Below are 20742 nucleotides of genomic sequence, written 5' to 3'. Positions count from 1 at the left end.
CTGGTCCATTACCTGCACCTAGAATCCTAAAAGACCCAGGATATTTAGGGCACAGTTATGGCTTTTAGCTCTCTGTACCATGGAGCAGTATGCACATGCACCAGCTTTGGTGTCAATAAACTCTGATCCTGTTGAATTTGTGTTGCTTCCATTATACAACGTAAAATAAATGATACAACACAGATAAAAGGAAAAACAAAACAACAAAAAAAAGAAACCCAAAATGGACAAATTTCTGTAAGCGGAGTTGTATCAGTCCTCACATGCAATGCAAAGAAAAGCCTGCCACTATATGCTCCATCTGTGTTACTCGTTTAATAGCACTTCATCCCTTAAGTTCTACTTTAGTTCGTGCAGGGAAATTTGTCCAAGATGATACAGAAAAATCCTTGCTTTACTGGATGAGTGGAGCTTGCCAAGAATCCCTCACAAAGGAGAAGATGTAGCTGCACCATAAAGATAAAGTTTAAAGTGATTTGCCAGAATATTTATGCGCACCACATCATGTAGTACTTGATGCCCAAGAAAAGAAAGTCGTGTGCTTACCACAATGGTAGATCCTTTCATTTATGTCCGCTCGATACAACATGCAGGGTCTCAAGCCACTTGTCGCATTCGATTCTGCAGCATCAGTTCTCCAGCCTTGAGCCCTTTAAGAATTTTCTCTCCCATACTGCACCATTCCCTTTAGTTACCTCAGCTGTAGTTTGATGCCTGAAGATCCAGGTACAAAAAATACTGCCTGAATGATGACAAAGCCTATCTAGGGTCAACAAATCCTTCAGGCCCTACAGAAACAAGGAATGGGGAAAAAGGGGAGGGTTGTCATATTGGATGGGCATGAATGAAAGGATCAATGACTAAATCTTTTAGTTATGTACTTACCATAACTTTGGATGTATGGGATCCATCTCGCCTACATTCATAACTGATGGGTTCGGAGCCGATCCGTCGGCTCCGACTCGGCCACTATACATTAGAACGAAGTCTCTCATTGGCTGGGCTACCCCTTATCCCAGAATGCACCACGCCTGCTTCCCCAGATCTTGTTTGTTCGCTTTCATACAGGTACAGAAACACATACCAATAACTGTAACCAACTAGAGCCCTTCCAGAGGAGAGCTTAGCAAGATCAATATTTCCTCCAAATCCAAAAAATAGGGGGAAGGAGGGTGGGTATGTATGAATGTAGGCGAGATGGATCCCATACATCCAAAGTTATGGTAAGTACATAACTAAAAGATGTAATGGGATCCTATCTCGCCTACATTCATAACTGATGGGACAGCGTCCCTAGCACCTAAAACCCCGGGTGGCTCACTGGAACACACTCCTGAGAACTGCGGAACCAAATGAAGCTCTGCCTCGGGAAGCCACATCAACCTTGTAATGAGAAATTAAGGTATGCAGAGAAGACCAAGTAGCAGCCGCACAAGTATCATCTAGTGAAACTTTGGAGTGAAAAGCTACAGAGGTGGCCATAGCCCTGGTAGAATGAGCTTTGAGTGGGAAAGGCAACTCTCTGCCTGACTGGGAATAAATGAAAGAGATGCAATCCTTAATCCATTTGGCAATGGTAGTTTTGGCAACTGGTAGACCTAACCTATTCTCTGCAAAGGACACAAACAGTTGGTCAGATTTTTGTGTCTGAGTGGTCCTATCTAAGTAAAAACGCAGTTACCTGTGAACATCCAACTGGTGGAAGGTATATTCTGCTCTATTAGAAAAATTAGGAAAGAAGACTGGGAGCTCCAAGGATTGCTGAACGCGTAAAGGGGATGCTACCTTAGGCAAAAAGGATGGATTCAATCTAAGGGAAACTCTGTCTTTGTGAAAAATCAAATAAGGAGGGGAAGAACAGAGAGCCTGAAGCTCTGAAACTCACTTAGCAGAAGTTATTGCCACTAGAAAGGTAGTTTTCCACGACAGAAATCTTATATCACAAGTGGCTGCCGGCTCAAAGGGACGGGCAGTTAAAGAGGCCAGAACCAAATTTAAGTCCCAAGGGGGCACAGGATGAGCCATAGGAGGCCTGAGGAGCCAGGCTCCCTTAAGAAAGGACTTGCAAAGTTTGTTAGCCATTAAAGAAGGCTCTATAGCAACATGAAAATTAGAAATAGCCGCCAGATGAACTAAGTGTGGAGACTGAAGAGCCTGAATGAAACAATGAAGCTAGAAATTCCAAAATCTGCGGAACTGGGGCCGTAAGAGGATCAATGCCTCGCTGCTGGGCCCAACAAACAAACCTTTTCCATTTGCTGGAATACAGCTTAACGGTAGACGGCTTGTGGGAGGAAGACAAGATGTGCATCACTTCCGAAGAAAGAGAGAGATCTCTAAGGATGGAAGTGGAGTAACCAAGCAGCCAGTCGCAACGACCGGAGGGACGGATGACAGTGTCCCGACTGATGAGACAACAGATCCGGCACTGGGTCCAGAATCCAGGGGCCCTGTACCGCATACTTCTGGAGGAATGAGAACCAAACCTGACGGGGCCAATGTGGGGCGACTAAAATCATGTGGCACCCGACATGAAGAGCCTTCTGAATCACCCTCGGGAGAAGGGGAATCGGGGGGAAGGCATAAAGCAGACCCGGGGGCCAATTGTGGGCTAGAGCATCCCTGGGAGACTGCCCCTGAGAGGGAGTCAGAGTGAAGAACTCTCTGCACTTCGCATTGTTGGGGCTGGTGAACAAGTCGCAACAAGGGAGACCCCATTTGGCGAAGATCTTTGCAGCCACTCTGTTGTTGAGGGACCACTCGTGGGGCAACAGGAGAGTCCTGCTGAGCCTGTCTGCAATCACATTGGCTTTTCCCAGAATGTGCGTGGCTACTAAGAAACGTCGAGAGGCTATGGCCCAGCACCATACTCTCATGGCCTCCCTGCAAAGGGGGTAGGAGCTGGTTCCGCCCTGCTTGTTTATGTGCCAAACTACCGACATGTTGTCGGATAGAATCGCAATAGTACCTTGGGAGAGCATGATGAAGTGCTTGTAAAACCAGAAGCACCGCTCTCATTTCCAGGATACTGATGTGAAGGTGCGCTTCGCAATCCTGCCAAGTGCCTTGGACAGACCTGTCCAGATAATGACCCCCCCACCCGATCTGGGAGGCGTCCGTGGTCACTGTGGCAACAGGGGGCTGAAGGGCGAAAGGATGCCCCCGGTCTAGGTTGGACCGGCATAGCCACCAACGGAGGTCCCGACAACTGTCCGTAATCAGAACCAGGTGGTTCAGGGGAAGTTCTTGGTACGACCATTGAACCGATAATAGCCATTGCAGCACCATGTGCAGCCTGGCTAACGGTACTAGGAGGATAGTTTGCAGCCATCGTGCCCAATAACTGAAGAATCTATCTGGCAGGAACTCGAGATTTGGGTAACAAATTTAGAACCTGTGATTGTAGAACCTTCTCTGATGGCAAAAATGCTCGCATTCTTTTTGTGTCTAATTCTGCGCCTATAAAGGTGATACACTGAAATGGCCACAGTACAGATTTTTTCCAATTGAAAGTGATTCCTAGCGAGAGACCCAAGGTTACTGTGGCCATCAGCGCTCGAATCAGTAGATGCTTGGAGGTGGCAGTGAGGAGCCAGTCGTCGAGATAGGGAAACACTTGGAATCCTAGACTTCTCAAGTGAGCTGTCACCACTGCCAGACACTTGGTAAACACCCTGGGGGCTGTGGTGAGACCAAAGGGCAGTGCACGAAACTGGAAAAGACTGGTTCCTAGGCAGAAGCGTAAATGACTCCTGGACTCTTGACGTATCAAAATGTGATAGTAAGCGTCCTTGAGGTCTATGGAGCACATCCAGACATCCTTCTCCAATAATGGGAGAATGGACTGAAGGGTGACCATGCGGAACTTGGACTTCTTCACAAAACGATTTAAAGAGCTTAGGTCCAAAATGGGCCTTATGTCCCCTGTCTTTTTTGGCACCAAAAATAATCTTGAGTAAGTTCCTGATCCGATCTGGTCGGCGGGGACGGGCTGGATGACCCCTTTGCTTAGCAGCTTTGAAACTTCTACGGCTGCCAGATCCCGTTGACTGGGTGGCACGTCCGGGATTTTCCTTGTAGGAGGAGGGGATGAGGTAGCCTCCGGTTACAATGCGAAGCACCCACTGATCCTTGGTTATCGATTCCCAAGCCTGTGGGTGTTTCGCAAAACGACCCCCGACTGGCTTCGGAGAAGCCCAGCCGGGCCACATCCTAGGGATGTTGAGGGTAGGAGGAACCACGAAAGGAGTCGCGGTCTCCAGAGTTACGGGGGCCTCTGCCACCTCTAGGGCGCCGTCTTCCTGAATCCCCCCCCCCCCCCTCTGGAGGGGGGATCACTCGGTGGAGTAGAGAAGAACTTTTGGGATTTCCTGAACCACATTTTCCCTCCTCTCTGGGCCTTGGGATAAGGTCTAGAGGGAGCGGTAAAACGGGCCCCAACGGCAGTCAAGGTCTTGCCCTCCTGCTCGCACCGAGTAAGTGTGTCCTTCACCTTGGGTCCAAACAAAGAAGACCCATTAAAGGCTGCGTCGGCAAAGGAAGACTTAAAGGTCTCTGTGAGTGGACACAAGCGTAACCAGGCTTGTCTCCTAAGAGCCACTCCTGTGCCCGCTGCTCTACTCGCCCCTTCAGCTGCATAAGAAATGAGCCTCATGGACGAGTTGACAATAGAAGATAGGGTAGTCATCTGGGCGCCTACGGTCTGTGCTAACGCCTCAGGAAGGTTACCTGCAATGGACTCTCCTAACTCCTTGAGGAGGTCCCTTTGGAGTCTTGTAAAATGACAGAGATAGTTCAGCGACCGCAGGGTAAAGGTCGCTGAAGAAAGGGTACGCTTCCCGTACCTATCCATGCTCCTAGAATCCTTATTAGGAGGATGAATAGACGTTGAAGCCTCTGCCACGTCCTGCTGAGTGGCAGATGCCACCACCATAGCATCAACTGCAACACCCTTAGTGAGGAATTCCTTCTGGGGAGGGGCTGAAAGAAACTTATTAGGCCTTGCAGGCACCGGTTCCGCTGTATCAGGATGTTCCCACACCCTCCTAGAGATTAGATCTAATAACTCGTCGAAGGGTGGAGACACCCACGAGGAGGAGGGCTGGGCCCCGAAGGCCTTGAGGAAGACTGACTCCTCAGCGGTAGGGGCTTTGGATTGCCAATCGCCTCTCTGTCTCAAGATCTCAAGGATATCCAAGAAGGAGACGTCATCAGAGGACGATTTAGGGGACCCCTCCGCATCATCGAGGTCAGTATCTGAAGTGACGGATTCATCTTGGGAATCAACGTGCTTCCTCTTACAGTTTCTTCCTTGGGGGTTCATCCGAAGCAGATTCAGAAGGACCCCCAAGAAAAAGGGAACCCTCTAAGGGGGTATCCTCAGGCCCTGTGGCCCCACTGTCATGGGAAAGAATGTCTCCAGAGGCACCAGTACCCAAAACTTGGGACGATGAGGTAGAAACCTGCTGAACCGGCAAGGTCATGGCCAGCGCACTCCTCATGGCCTCAAAAGCAGGACCTCCAGACTCAGCAGAGGGCTCTTGCTGAGAGACCACGGTGGTACCGGGAATACCTGCGGCCGATGCCCCGAGGGGAAGACTGGGCAGCGAAGAGGCGAATTCCACAGTGTTGCCCTCTGCTCCCGCCAAGGAAGACCCGGTACCAAACCCTGACACCGAGGACAGGGTAGGAATGAAGGTCGGAGCAGAGAAACTCCGAGGGGGTCCCTGTTCCGACTGGACGATTCCACTGCGTTCTACCTGCACCGACTCCAACGGCTCCAAGGGGGTTGGAGGAGGAATCAAATGCACGGAATGTGGAATCGGCTCCGAAGCCGCATGGGCTGGAGCTGAGATCATTTTAGTAAAAACTGGGGACTGGAACAGCCTCTGGATAGCCCTATCCAAATCCAAACCAGACAGCCTACAGGATTTGGAGGAAACAGACTGGGGCCTAGAAGACTTCTGCCTCAGCTCCGATAAAGCAGGGGATCGGCTCTGAAAGGGTTCCAGCAGTATCGGACCCGAGACCGGAACCGTTTGCAACAGTGTTGGCGCCAAAGGCGGCTCCAGGGCCGAGGGGGAAGAGTCTGAGCTGCACACCTCCAACGGCTCCGAGACCAAAGGAGCCGAAGTAGGTGATTGGCCTCTCGATGCACTAACCTGCGGCTCCGACACCAATGGAGCCGAGGGAAGAAGCACCGAGGCAGACCCTTCAGCCATCGGCTCCGAAGCCATTGGAGCCGAGGAAGAAGAAGTCGATCCCCGTTTCTTAGCTGTCGGGTCCGACGGACTGGTCGGAGCCGACGATCTATGCTTCTTGGTAGTCGGGCCCGACGATCTATGCTTCTTGGTAGTCGGGCCCGACGGACTGGTCGGAGCCGACGATCTCTTCTTTTTAGAAGCTGGAGATGAAGCCAACGCTTCCTCAAATGAAGGCTTAATCAGACCCCTAAGTATCAGCTTGTTTTTTCTCTCCTGGAGAACCCTGGAAGAAAAAGCGTGACACACACTACAAGTATCCTGTAGATGTTTAGGCCCTAAACAGTACACGCAGATAGCATGGCTGTCTGTAATAGACATTTTATAATTACATTTTGCACACGTTTTGAACCCTGATTTCTGCTCCTTAGACATTTTGAGTACAGTAGAAAACAGGTAACAGATAGCTAGAAAAAAATGGTAAACTAGTATATGGGCTAAAGCCCTCTAACTTAAACGTGCTTAGCCCGATACAACAGGTCAAAAACACAGAAATAAGGAAATACGTGGGCTAAAGCCCTCTAACTTAAACGGGCTTAGCCCGAAAACTATTTCAGTCACACAACAAGAAAAATTAGATAAATAGACATAAAATAAGGGCAAAGGCCCTCTAACTTAAACGGGCCTTGCCCAGTACACTAGTAGCGCAAAAAGGAATACAATTTAAATTTACACAAAACTGACCACAAATGCTCACAAAGCTGTTAAAACAGCTGTTTGTTCAAAAGCTGACAGAAACCCTAGCCAAAAAAGACCAAAAGGTCAAGAAAAAAACACTTTGCCCCTTTTCAAGCCGGACGTGGTCTCGACTTGGCTGGAGCCAACGAGATCTGGGGAAGCAGGCGTGATGCATTCTGGGATAAGGGGTAGCCCAGCCAATGAGAGACTTCGTTCTAATGTATAGTGGCCGAGTAGGAGCCGACGGATTGGCACCGAACCCATCAGTTATGAATGTAGGCGAGATAGGATCCCATTACATACATAACTTTTGTATCCTATTCATTCAATGAATCCAAGCTACTAGATATCCTGTTTGGCATCATGACAGCAGACCCTTCAAGACAGAAGCACTGAAAGATTACCTTAGCCCTGGAGAGGCAGTCCAACTTAAAATGCCTGACAAAGGGATGCATGAAGACAGGCATCAGTTTCACAAACATTTACTGAACTTTTAAAGAAGGAAATGGAGGTTTCAATGGCTTTAGCAGAGTGAGCACTTGGCTTGCTGTGCAAGGGCTTCTGCACAGCATAAAGGAGAGACAGTCAAACCAACTGGAAGGAGAAACTTTTGTTCCTAATAAGTTGTAACAGAAAGACCAAAAAACACAGCATCCTTTCTAAAGGATTTGGTCCTGTGAAGGCAGAAGTGCAATTGTCTATGTGCAACTAAATTATGGAGAATGTACTCTTGTTGGAATAGTTAAGAAAAAAATACCAGAAGATGAACTGGTTGTGATATGCTAGACTCAAAAGCTTCTCTGGGATGGAAAGCTGGATTAGTCAAAAGAGATGACCTGTCTTTGTGGAATACTAGATATGAAATACTACAAGTGATGGCTACCGAAAGGATTGTTTTCCATGAAAAAAAAAATGTTTAGAGCTTTAAGACCAGATGTAGAACCCAAGGAGGATATGGTTCTCTGATGGGAGGTCCAAGCAAAAAGGCTCTTTTGAGGAAAGCCTTACACTACTTATAAGATCTTGAAAGCTACTGAAAATCAACATGAAAATTAGAAGTTATGTACCTACCATAACGTTCCATGTTAGTTGTCTTCTCTCGCCTTCTTTCTTGCTGGATGGGTTTGGAACCGATCCCCGGCTCCGACTCGGCACTTGCTAAGTTCGAGAGCTAATTTTACCAGCTCGAGGCAACCCTATATCCCATGATGCAAGGCGTGACTACCCCAGATCTCATTTGGTAGCTATGAAAAAACCCTGCCAGTAACCCTCTTCCGATAAAGGAAGAAGAGAAACTAAATGTGGAAAGAAACAAGGCCAATAACTACTAAGAGTAGTGACACTTCCTACTGGGAGCCCATGGAAAGAGTGAACCATACCCCCCCAAGAAGAGTACAACTTCAAGGTCTGTCCAGGCTAGGGGGAAGGAGGGAGGGATGCAAGAAAGAAGGCGAGAGAAGACAACTAACATGGAACGTTATGGTAGGTACATAACTTCTAAATGTTAAGTTGTCAAACTTGCCTTCATTCTTGCTGGATGGGGCCGCGTCCCTAGCACCTCTATCCTGGGTGGCTAAATGGAACAGACTCTTTAGAATTGTGGAACCAAACCTAGCCCTGTCCCTGGAGGCCAAGTCCAATTTGTAATGAGAGACAAAGGTGTGAGGAGTGGCCCCAAGTGGCCGCCGCACAAATAGTGTCAATAGGTAGCCTATCCTGAAATGCTATGGAAGTGGCTGGGCTCCTGGTAGAATGTGCTTTTGGTTTTGAGGGCAGTTGCTTGTCCCTAAGAAGATAAACATAAGAAATGATAGAAGACAGCCATCTGGATAAGGTTACCTTGGAGACTGGAAGATCTTTTCTGTTTTCTGCATAAGAAAGAAACAGTTGATCAGATTTTCTGAATTGTTTAGTTCTGTCCAAGTAATATCTGAGTTGACGATGGACATCCAAACAATGAAGTTTTTGTTCAGCTTTGTCAGAATAATTAGGGAAAAAAACTGGCAAATCAATAGATTGGTTAATATTCGTCTGGGAAGCAACTTTGGGCAAAAAAGATGGATTAGTTCTTAAAGATACCCTATCTTTGTGGAAAACCAAGTATGAGGAACGGACACAGAGAGCCTGAAGTTCAGACACCCTCCTGGCTGAAGTGACAGCAACCAGAAAGATTGTCTTCCAGGAAAGAAGTTTTAATGAGCATGTAGCAGCCGGTTCAAAGGGGGGTAGAATCAAGGATGCTAGCATTAAATTCAAATCCCATTGCGGATGGGGATCTTTGATTGGGGGTTTCAGGAGAAAGATCCCTCTCAGAAAGGCTTTGCAAAGCTTGTGAGACATTATGTTTTGATCCGCTAAGCCAACATGAAAATTTGAGATCGCTGCCAGCTGGACCTTAACTGTAGAGGAAGAAGAACCCAATTGAAAAATCGCAGCTAAGAAGTCCAAGACTGAATGCACTGGAGCAGTAAAGGGGGTCTATTGTCTCTAGACAATGCCCAGAAGGAAAACCGTTGCCATTTACTAGCATAAATCCTTCTGGTGGAGGACTTTAGAGAAGCTACTATGATATCTCTAATGGGGTTAGAGATCATAGGAAGCCTGGCTAAGGAAGGAAGTGGAGCAACCAAGCGGTGAGTTTGAGGGAAGGAATGGACCGGTGCGGTTGACCCGACTGGTGGGTCAGAAGATCTGGAACTGGGTCCAGATGCCAAGGCTGCACCAAGAGATGACTATGCAGGGACGGAAACCAAATTTGTCGAGGCCAGTAAGGGGCAATGAGAATCAACTTGGCTCTCAATATGGTAGCTTTCTGAATCACTTGAGGTATCAGTGGGAATGGAGGAAAAGCATAAAGAAGTCCCCGGGGCCAGTCCTGGGTTAGAGCGTCTCTCGGGGGATGGCCTGGTAGAGGAAAGAGGGTGAAGAAGTCTGGGCATTTGCTGTTTTGGGGTGTAGCAAAAAGGTCGCAGCAAGGGACGCCCCACTTCTGAAAAATCTTGTCCACTACAGATTGTTTGAGAGACCACTCATGTGGCATGAGAACAGCTCTGCTCAGCCTGTCTGCTAAGAGGTTGGATTTCCCGGGGATATGCGTTGCTATCAGAAAACGATGAGAGGAGATTGCCCATTGCCAAAGTCCGAGAGCTTCTCGACACAGTGGATAGGACCTGGTCACGCCCTATTTGTTGATATATCAGACTACGGACATGTTGTCAGTCTGAACTGCAATAGTCCCTAAAGGAAGAAAGTCGCTGAGGGCTTGCAACGTTAAAAGCACTGCTCTCATCTCTAGGACATTTATGTGTAGATGGTATTCTATGGGTTGCCAAGTCCCATGGACCATCCTGCCCTGATAATGCCCCCCCCCCCACCCGATCAGAGAGGCATCCAAAGTGAGTGTGGCAACCGGAACTGGGGGAACAAACAGTCGGCCCTGATGGAGTTGCGGAGAAGACATCCACCAGGTTAGATGACTCTTGCACGATTGCGTAACGAATATCTCTTGTTGCATGGGAAGCTGCTGGAATGACCATTGGGTGAACAACATCCACTGCAGGAGACGCATGTGGAAGCGGGCTAAAGGTAGTAGTACGATGGCTGCCGCCATAAGACCTAGTACCTTCAGGACAAATCTGGCCCTGATCTTCTTGCTGAGTAATATGATCCGAACGTACTTTTGGATGTCCAGAATTCTTTGGTTTGTGAGTCTCGCTGACATACTGACCGTGTCTAATTCTGCGCCTATAAAGGTAATAGATTGGCAAGGCGACAGAAGATTTTTCAAAGTTTACAGAAATCCCCAATTGGTTGCAGGTGTGAAGAGAGTAGTCTCTGGCCTTGAGAAGTTGATGCCTGGTGGTGGCAGAGAGGAGCCAGTCGTCTAGATACGGAAACACCTGGAATCCTTGACGTCTCAGATGAGCCGTGACCACTGCCATACATTTGGTAAACACTCTGGGGGCTGTAGTGAGGCCAAAGGGCAGGGCTCTGAATTGAAAATGACTGGTCCCCAGCCGAAAGCGGAGAAACCTTCTGGAGCGCCTGTGAATTTTTATGTGATAATACGCATCCTGAAGGTCTATTGAGTACATCCAGTTGTCCTTGCCCAAAAAGGGTAGAATGGACTGAAGCGTGACCATCCAGAACCTTGCCTTCTTGACAAACTTGTTTAGTTTGCTGAGGTCTAAAATTGGTCTCCAATCTCCCGTCCTTTTGGGGACCAAAAAGAATCTTGAGTAGATGCCGGATCCTACTTGGTCTCCTGGCACTAGTTGGACGGCTCTTTTTGCTAGGAGCTTTGATACCTCCAGCTTTGCCAATTCACTTAGACCGGGTGAAACGTCTGGAAGGGATTGATGAGGAACGGGATATCTCTCGAAAGGGATATTGTAGCCCTCGGATATGATCGACTGTACCCATTTGTCTTGAGAGAGGGAACGCCAGGCTATTGGGTACAGCGGCAATCTTCCCCTGACTGCCTCCAAGGGTGGACAGTCGGGCAACACCTCGGGGATGCTGGAAGGGTTTATCAGAGAGAGGCTCCCTGCTACCCTGATTCTGCGGACCCTCTCTGCCCCTAGGGCGGCGTCTATTGTTATTACCCCCTCTGCCTCTGGGGGTAAACTGACCACGTGCATCCGGCGTGACTCCCTGAGATTTACGGAACCACATTTTCCCTCCCTTCTGACCTTTGGGATAGGGTCTTGAAGGGGTGGAGAAATGGACTCCTATGGCAGAAAGAGTCTTGCCGTCTTGCTCGCACCTGGTCAATGTGTCCTTCACTTGAGGCCTGAACAAAGCCAAACCATCGAAGGGAGTATTAGTGAAGGACGCCTTAAAGGGATCGGCGAAATTACAAAGCCGCATCCAGGCCTGACGCCTAAGTGCCACTCCTGTGCCTGCAGACCTACTCGCTCCATCGGCTGCATAAGAAATGAGCTGCATGGAGGAGTTAGTTATAGAATTTAGGATTCCTAGTTGAGAGGCTATCTTTTCTTGAGCCCCAGCAGCTGACGGATCCTGAACTACCTCACCTAGTTCCTTGAGAATGTCTCTCTGAAGCCTGGTAAAGTGACAGAGATAGTTCAGCGAGCGCATAGCAAAGGTCGCTGAAGAAAACAACCGCTTACCGTACCTATCCATGGTCCTAGAGTCCTTGTTAGGAGGATGGACAGGTACCGAAGGATCAGCAAGTTCATTCTTGGTGGCAGCAGCCACCACCATGGCATCAACAGGGACACCCTTGGTAAGAAACTGTTTGTCTGCGGGGGCCATGATGAATTAAGAAGGCCTCCTGGGGACTGGTTCCACAGAATCCGGGGCCGCCCACGCCTTCCGAGCCACAACTTGCATGAGCGGGTCGAAAGGCGGAGACACCCAAGAGGTGGAGGGTCGAGATCCAAACGCCTCCAGGTATACAGACTCATCCTCGGAGGGGTTAATGGAAGGCCAGTTCCCCCTCTGCTTAAGGAGCTCCAGGATGTCTGAAAAAGAGACATCCTCAGAGGGGGACCGTGGGAAACCCTCCGACTCATCTAAGTCAGTATCTGATGTCGTAGACTCGGGGGAGTCTGTGTGCTTCCTCTTGCACGTCCTCTTACGCGGGGGTTCTCCAGCAGGATCAGGAGAAACCTCGGAAGAGGAAGTTCTTCCCAATGGGGAAACCTGGGGCGATGGATCTCTGGGTCCGGGAGCAAGAGAATGGCAAGAGACATCAACAGGCACCGAAGAGGGAGGAGCTAATGGAATAGACCGTTGACTCAGCTCCGGGGCTAGAACACTCCTCATCACCTCAAAGGCTCCCCTCCCAGGGAGGCCAGAAGACTCCCGCTCCGAAGAGACAGGAATCCCCGGTCCCACCAAAAGAGAAGGCTCCGAGGCCGATGTCGGTGCAGAGCTCACCAATGCCGAAGCTCCAAGAGGGAGAGCGGGGTCGGACAAGGGTCCGATGCCACTCGCCCCCTCGGAGCAGACAAGGGAGACCAGACGACCGGATCCCTCCAAGGAAGGTCTCATGGAGGAAATCTGAGTCGAAGACGACGGAGCCGACAGGGGAAGTATCGGCTCCAGCGCACCCACGGTCACCATTCCGAGAAGTTCCAGCTCCGAACTCTGAAGGAGAGTTGGAGGAGGAATTTCAGGGGGATGAGGAATAGCTGTCTGCTGTCGTCTACTGAGATGGGCTATGGAGCATTTGGGCCAGTGCCTGTGACTTCAACAGTCTACTTACCACCCTCTCCAAGTCATGGTCTGAAAGCCTGGACGACCTTGAAGATCGGCTCCGATAGCTCCGCTCCGAAAGTAGAGGAGATCCCGGAGCCGAGCGAATCGACTCCAGGGAAGGGGACAGAGATCTCTTCTTGGAAAGAGCCATCGGAGCCGAAGACCCTTCGGTTCCATCTGGAAGACCCTTCGGTTCCAGATGGAGCCGACAGCTTATCGGCTCCAGCGATGGTCAAGGAGACGTTGGCTCCGGCCGGAGCCGACATTGACATAGGTGCCAGTGTATCGGAGCCAGCCGATGCCACTACCACAGATGAAGAAACATCAGCTCCAGTCGGAGCCACCGCCAAAGGCTTAAGAACTACAGCCTGGGCTTTAGGTGGCTTAGAGGACTTTGCCGACCCAGTCTTGGTCGGTGAACCCTCTGGCTTCAACAAGCCACGTAGAATTAGCTTGTTTCTACGTTCCTGCAGGACTCTCTGGCTAAAGGAGTGACAGATAGCACAGGAGTCCTGCAGGTGTAAAGGCCCCAGGCAGTACACACAAGAAGTGTGACTGTCTGTCAGAGACATTTTCTGACAGCACGAATCACACTTCTTGAAGCCTGAGACCTTCACTTCTTTTGACATAGTATGCCAAGAACACAAAACACACACAGACACACACCAGTCACCCAGTTATCTACTGAAAAAGGGGGAAACTGAAAAACACAGACACACTTCCTGACAGAAATTTAATGGAAGGAAGGCTTAAGGCCTGAAGGGAGGAAAAATATCCCTGTATAAGGAAGAAAAGGGAATATAGGGCAAGAAAGATATATATAAGTTAACACTAACACTAAGAAGGGAAATCTGGATAAAAAGGGAAAATTTTTGACTAAAATCTAGTACAAATAGTTAAACTTTACCTGAGCTGGCAAAAGAAGACCTCTTCGCGAAGCGGCAAACGAGATCTGGGGTAATCACGCCTTGCATCATGGGATATAGGGTTGCCTCGAGCTGGTAAAATTAGCTCTCGAGCTTAGCAAGTGCCGAGTCGGAGCCGGAGATCGGCTCCGAACCCATCCAGCAAGAATGAAGGCGAGTTTGACAACTTAACATCTGGAGTTTAAGATTTGTAAAAGGCAGATCATGTCTCCTAAGCCTGATTGACTTCTTTGAAGCAGTCACCAAAGTCATAGATGAGGGTAAAATGGTTCACACAGCTTTATCTAGATCTCGCCAAGGCTTTCGACACCATCCCCCACTCTTGAATTAAAGATAAGCTCACTAAACTAGGCATAAATCCAAGATGGGTTGCCAACGGGCTCACAGACAGAACCCACACTGTGAAAGTAGCGGATTCTAAATCCGACATCAGACCAGTGACAAGTGGAGTACCACAGGGTTCAGTCCTGAGTCCTCTCTTGTTTGGTATCTATTTCTCTGAAGTGCAGGCCAACACAGGTCTTTGGCCAACAAAGTTTGCAGATTACTGCAAACTAGGAGCCATAATCGAAACTCCTAACAATGTGGACAAACTACAAAAGGGCCTCACTGAGACAGATACCTGGTGTCAAAGCCATGGCCTGAAGCTCAATGCCAAAAAGTGTATTGTCATCCCCTTTGGTAAAAACTCTGTACCCATGAACTACCACATAGCTGGTAGTCTACTTAATGCCGAAAATGTGATGAGACTTTGGGACACAGGTGGACAGTAGTCTCTCCTTTGATAATCACATCGCCACAGTGGTCAGGAAATCCTTCTACATGGCTCATCTCATCACAAAAGGATTCTCATCCAGAAAAAAAAGAGGTCATTGTTCCCCTCTACTCATCACTCATTAGACCCATTAAAGAGTACAACGCCCCTTTTGGTATGTACCTCACAACACATCTACAACTGGAAAGACCACAGAAATACCTCACAAAGAGGATTACTGGCCTCAAACAGATGCCCTATGCAGACAGTCTCAAAGAACTACAGCTTTACTCCATCGCATATAGCCCACTCAGAGGCGATCTCTACCTAACATACAAAGCTATGTCAAACCCAGAGCGGTTGGACATGCTCCACTTAAAGAAATCCCAATCCCTCCAAGCTACACGCTCTAGGGGACCTTAACCTTGTCATCACAATAAACAGAACATGCTGGAGGGATAGATTCCTGACCCAGAGACTTCCCATACTCTGGAACAGGCTACCTATCTATGTCAAACAGAGCTCCTCATTAGCACTCAAGAAAAATCTTGATGACTGGATGGGAAATGGGAAATTCACCCCAGGGATCACTTCTGTGGCTCTGCTCGACAGGGGCACATGAAAATAATTTTCTTGGGTGGCGAAAGCCAGGGTACATTTTTGGCTAGTCTTATATAGGCCCTAGGGCCAATAGCCTAGTACCCCCTCCTATGAACCTATGAAAAAGGCAAAAGCTGCATAACGGCCAAGGGAATTCTTTCCTTGCATGAAAGCGGCCGTTCACAGTTTGATATTACCAGTTCCATTCGATAACCTAAAGGTTCGATCTGGTAATAAAGACTCCCTTTTTTCAGTGTGTCAGTCATGTGCCATTATGAGAGCAGACATTTCAATACAAAGCACACTGGGAAAATCTTTTTGGGGAATCTGCTACTTACATATGCATATATTAACCTTCTACAGGGCAAACCTACCCTTGCTTGCCCGTAGACATCTGTGACTGATTGACTAACCTAATCAAACAGCGTACTAGCGATATACAGCAAAGCAACAACACTGCAGAATAAGGAAAAAAATCCATATGGGGTACTACCTGTCAGGTCTGTATTGTGAGCAAAACATATTAGATGCCTTCACACAGTGCGGCTAGTGTTTAGGATATTGAGCATCTTTTCAGACTTGTTCTCTGTTGGTGAAGCACCCACCAAGAGGAGAAAACGCTGAGAAAAGAAAGGAGCCACTTTTGAGATTTTAAGTATTTTGCTTCAGATTATTTGTTAAGTTTTTCCTGCATTGCCGCCTACTTTTGAGCATTTTCTGGCTTGTTAAACTTGATTTCTGTGTTGGTAGCTGTATTTAGAACAACCTAGAGCTGATTATTGAATTTCCTGCCTGCCCTTATTTTTAAAATAGTTTGTTTTTCTTAAAACTTGCATTTTATCTGTCTCTGGCCTAGCACTCAAGTGTGGGGTCATTTACTGCACTGTTCTAACTTGTTGATACATGTTAACCTCTGCTTTCCTTAAAAAACAAAAAAACAAAAAAAATCTTGCTTTTTTCCCCACTTTTCTGAGATTTAAAAAAAGTTCAGTTACAGATTTGCTGTTCTGAACTGTTTGTAAGTTTCTTGGAGGCCATTGTTTGCTTGTGCTAAAGGGAAGTCTCTGTTCATCAGTGGCAGTGATAAACATTGAGCAGCCTGCCTGTCCCTGTGGGAGTGGTTACTGCCTTGAAACTGTAGTTTTATTGGCCATTTTGGGTCAATTCCTAACTCCTTGATCTCCCTCTTAAAACCCTCTTTTGAGCGGTTTTGCGCATAGCGCAACATCAGGCAGCGCCGCCTAATTGGGTTTAAACTATTTCTGGCTCCACGAAGTCTGCTCTTCACTTTTTCCCTTAGAATAGAACTGCTCTATCGCTCAAAGTAAACACCATATTCTCATTCTAAGGCCCCTCACTGGTCCACATAAGTAATTTTACAAGTTAGCACTAATAAACCATAAGCACTACTTACTCATACTCTCTACGATTACCTTGTCCCCTACTGGTCCGTTTTAATTCAGATCCCTATATTATTCTAGCATATCCAAAGGTCAGTCAATGGTTTCCTCTCCAGTCCATCTGGTGAATCTGGGAATTGTGAGGCAATGTTACAACTGTCTCATGTACACGGACAACCCTCTCCTCCTCCAAACAGGTTCCAATATATGTGAGAGATGCAACCATATTGCCAAACTGGAGGCTGAACTCTCTCATCTCAAAACTGGTGTAACCAGTCAGGAGGAGAAGGTAACCTCACACAACACAATTCCAGTATCACACAGTCCCACCACAACAGCGAACCAAACACATAAAAACATACCCGGAGGCTCTAAATATAAATCTACCTAAGCAACAGAGACCTCCAAAGCAGACATCCAAGCAAGTGCTACCCCAAAACAAAACACGTACAACACATAGCACACAAAGTCAGTGTGCCAAGCAGTCACAGCCCTTAAGGCTGAACAACACACCTGATACTCTTGTAATAGGTGACTCTACTGTCAGACACACTGATGTCCCACTCACCAGGCTGAATAAAAGAGAAGGTCACAGTGAGCTGCCTGTCGGGCACTAGGATCCGCCACATAACGCAAGCACTCAGGTCACTCCAAAGCACATAAAAATATGACTCAGTCATTTGTACATGCTGGCGTGAAAGACCTGAGACGTACCTCCCTCGACTACATGAAAAGAGACATAGAAGAGCTCTCTGATCATGTAGCCCAGGCTGGTATGACCCTGACCTTCAGCAGCATCTTACCCTCACCTAGAATGATGCCACAGTATAAAGACAAAATAATTGATTTTAAAAATTGGCTAAAATGTTGGTGTCATTCAAAGGGGATCCAGTGTCTGTCAGCCTGGGATGACATGCTCGACAAGCCACGCTGCTTCGCTAGTGACGGCTTGCACCTGTCGCCCCTGGGCTTTCGGATATTGGCAAAGGCTTTTGCCACCCCCATAGTGCCTTTTTTAGGCAAGGCTCAAAAGTCAAACCCACCTCCATAGACGGAACAAGAAACTAAGGGTAATGCTGCTAAACGCCAGAAGTCTTAATCTCAAGATGCATGCACTCGAAGCTCTCCTCAGTACGGAGAACATCGATATCTGTGCAGTGACAGAAACCTGGTTCAAGGCTCCAGAGAGCACCCCAGCACTACCAGGTTATACCTCATATCATGCTTTTCGACACCAAAACCCGGACCGAACCACAAAAGGTGGAGGAGTTTCCATATTTATCAAGGATATCCACACCTCCAGGTTAGTGGCATTGCACGAAGTATCGGAGACCATCCATGTGCAACTGGCAGTGGGAAAGACTGCTTTTCAGTTTATAACATCCTACAGACCACCCTCTCAGTCAGGAATCCCAGTTGGCTTTCCTGAAAACATTGGAGAACATGAAGATCTCTCCGAACACCATTATATTGGGCGACTTCAAATACCCAAACAGACTGGGAGCATTACTCAAGCCCCAGCACCTTAGCCCAAAGGTTCCCGGAATTTATAAACTCAAATGCTATGGAACAACTAGTCACCACTCCCACAAGAGGGGAAAACATACTAGACCTGATAATTACCAACATGGGGACTCTATGCTCCATACCAGAAGTATATCTCTCATTGGTAAGATCAGACCATAAATTAATTTCACTGGATATCCACATCCCGACCCCCAGCCCAGAAAACCACAGTGAAAAACTTCTCAAAGGCGAAGTGGAATCCTTCAAGGCCCCAGAGCCAATGGAAACGACGGCCCAAACTGCAGAATCCTATATAGACGCATTCTACGGACATCTCCAGGAATGCATGGATCATGCTATCCCAAACAAAATCAAGACTCAATCGTCCAAAGGCAGGCGTCCAGTCTGGTGGACCCCAGCCATAAATAGACTGTACAACAGAAGGAGGAAGCTACTACATGATAGAGCAAAATCCCTAAAAGGGAAGGCATCTCTGATCAGTACTAGCAAAAAATTACGATCCCTCATAAAATCCTCCAAGGCCAGCTTCGAAAGAAAAATTGCACAGGACACTAAAGACAATCATAAGGCTTTTTTCAGTTATGTTAGGAACCTGGGATGCAACTCCCAGACTTGTTCTGAGTTGATTCTAAACGACAAAAAATACACTGATCCCACAGACATCGCCAATATTCTGGCAGACAGGTTCAGTGCAAACTTCTCACCCCAAAAGAGCAAGTATCTATCCCGGCAGAGTGCAGCCTCCCAAACATCTCTGATGCTCAGGTGAAGGCCGCCCTCTCCAAAGCAAAAAACACTGCTTCCATGGGACCAGATGGTGTCCCGGGTTGTGTCCTACATGAACGCAAAGAAGAACTAATCCCTCAAGTAAAACTGCTGTACAATCTCAGCCTCACTACAGGATATGTGCCCAAAGAATGGCGTACAGCAACAGTGGTCCCATTCCACAAAGGTGGCGCCTCTGCGGACCCTGGAAACTATCGCCCCATAAGCCTGACTAGCCTAGTCTGCAAGGCTATGGAGAGGATCATCATGGAACTCATAAACAAAGACATTAGGGACCTACAGACACTAGATCCTACCCAATTTGGCTTTGTCAAGGGCAGATCCTGCCTTTTGAACCTGGTCAACTTCTTCGAAACAGTCACCAAGGCCATAGATGAAGGGAAGGTAGTCCACACAACCTATCTCGACCTCGCAAAGGCATTTGACACAATACCCCACTCAGGCATCATAGATAAGCTATCCAGCCTAAATATAAACCCCTATGTCACAAGATGGGTCGCAAACTGGCTCAAAGACAGAACCCACAGAGTCAGAGTTGCTGGGGCCATGTCAGACTCGGAACTGGTCACAAGTGGCGTCCCACAAGGTTCTGTCCTGGGACCTCTCTTGTTCGGTATTTACTTTTCTGAGGTACAGGCCAACGTGGGAGGATTATGGCTCACCAAGTTCGCAGATGACTGCAAACTGGGCGCCATAATTGACTCTCCAGCTGACACAAACATCCTTCAAAAAGGTCTCGCAGAGACAGATAACTGGTGCCAAAGCCATGGTCTAAAGCTAAATGACAAAGTGTATAAGTCATACCCTTTGGCAAAAACAATGTGCCCACAAATTACCACATAGGTGGTAACCCATTAAGTACAGAGAAAGTAATTAGGGATCTGGGGACCCAAGTTGATAGCAATCTCTCCTTTGACAATCACATTGCCAAAGTGGTTAGAAAGACCTTCTACATAGCCCACCTCATCATGAAAGGATTCACATCTAGATCAAGAGAGGTAATCGTGCCCCTTTATTCATCCCTCATCAGGCCCATCATAAAATACAATGCCCCCTTTGGGATGTACCTTACCCGACACCTGCAGCAATTAGAAAGACCCCAAAAGTACCTCACCAGGAGGATCAAGGGACTCAAACAGATGCCATATGCTGCTCAGTTAAAAAAACTCCAGCTCTACTCAGTTGCATACCGCCTACTTCGAGGCGATCTATGCCTGACATATAAAGCTATGTCCAACCCAGAATTAATGGACATGCTCCACATCAGTAAATCTAAATCCCTTAAAGCCACACGCTCGAGGGACTTGAACCTCAGCACAGAAATAAATAGAACTTGCTGGAGGGACAGATTCATAACCCAGAGGCTCCCTTCGCTCTGGAATCGAATTCCAATTCATGTTAGGCAGAGCACCTCACTGACTCTCTTCAAGAAGAATCTTGATGAGTGGATAGGGGATCGTAGGTTTGTCCCGGGGATTACCTCCGTGTCACTATTAGACAGAGGCACAGTAAACTAAACTTTAAAAAGGGCACAGTATACTCAAATCAAGGGGTGGCATAAGCCAAACACAATCGGGCTGGGCTTA

The 20742-nt window shown here is 47.8% G+C and overlaps 1 protein-coding gene across 1 annotated transcript in view; it reads right to left on the bottom strand.

Annotated features, from left to right (window-relative positions):
• Positions 1 to 20742, bottom strand: part of CCT5 (chaperonin containing TCP1 subunit 5) — a 559422-nt gene that overhangs the window by 258322 nt on the left and 280358 nt on the right. The window lies entirely within an intron of this gene.

This window comes from Protopterus annectens, chromosome 3.part0, assembly GCF_019279795.1.
Source record: "Protopterus annectens isolate FY-2018-M chromosome 3.part0, PAN1.0, whole genome shotgun sequence".
Lineage (NCBI taxonomy): Eukaryota > Metazoa > Chordata > Ceratodontiformes > Protopteridae > Protopterus > Protopterus annectens.
Note: the sequence above shows the minus strand (reverse complement) of the source record. Positions and strands in the feature narration are given on the sequence as shown.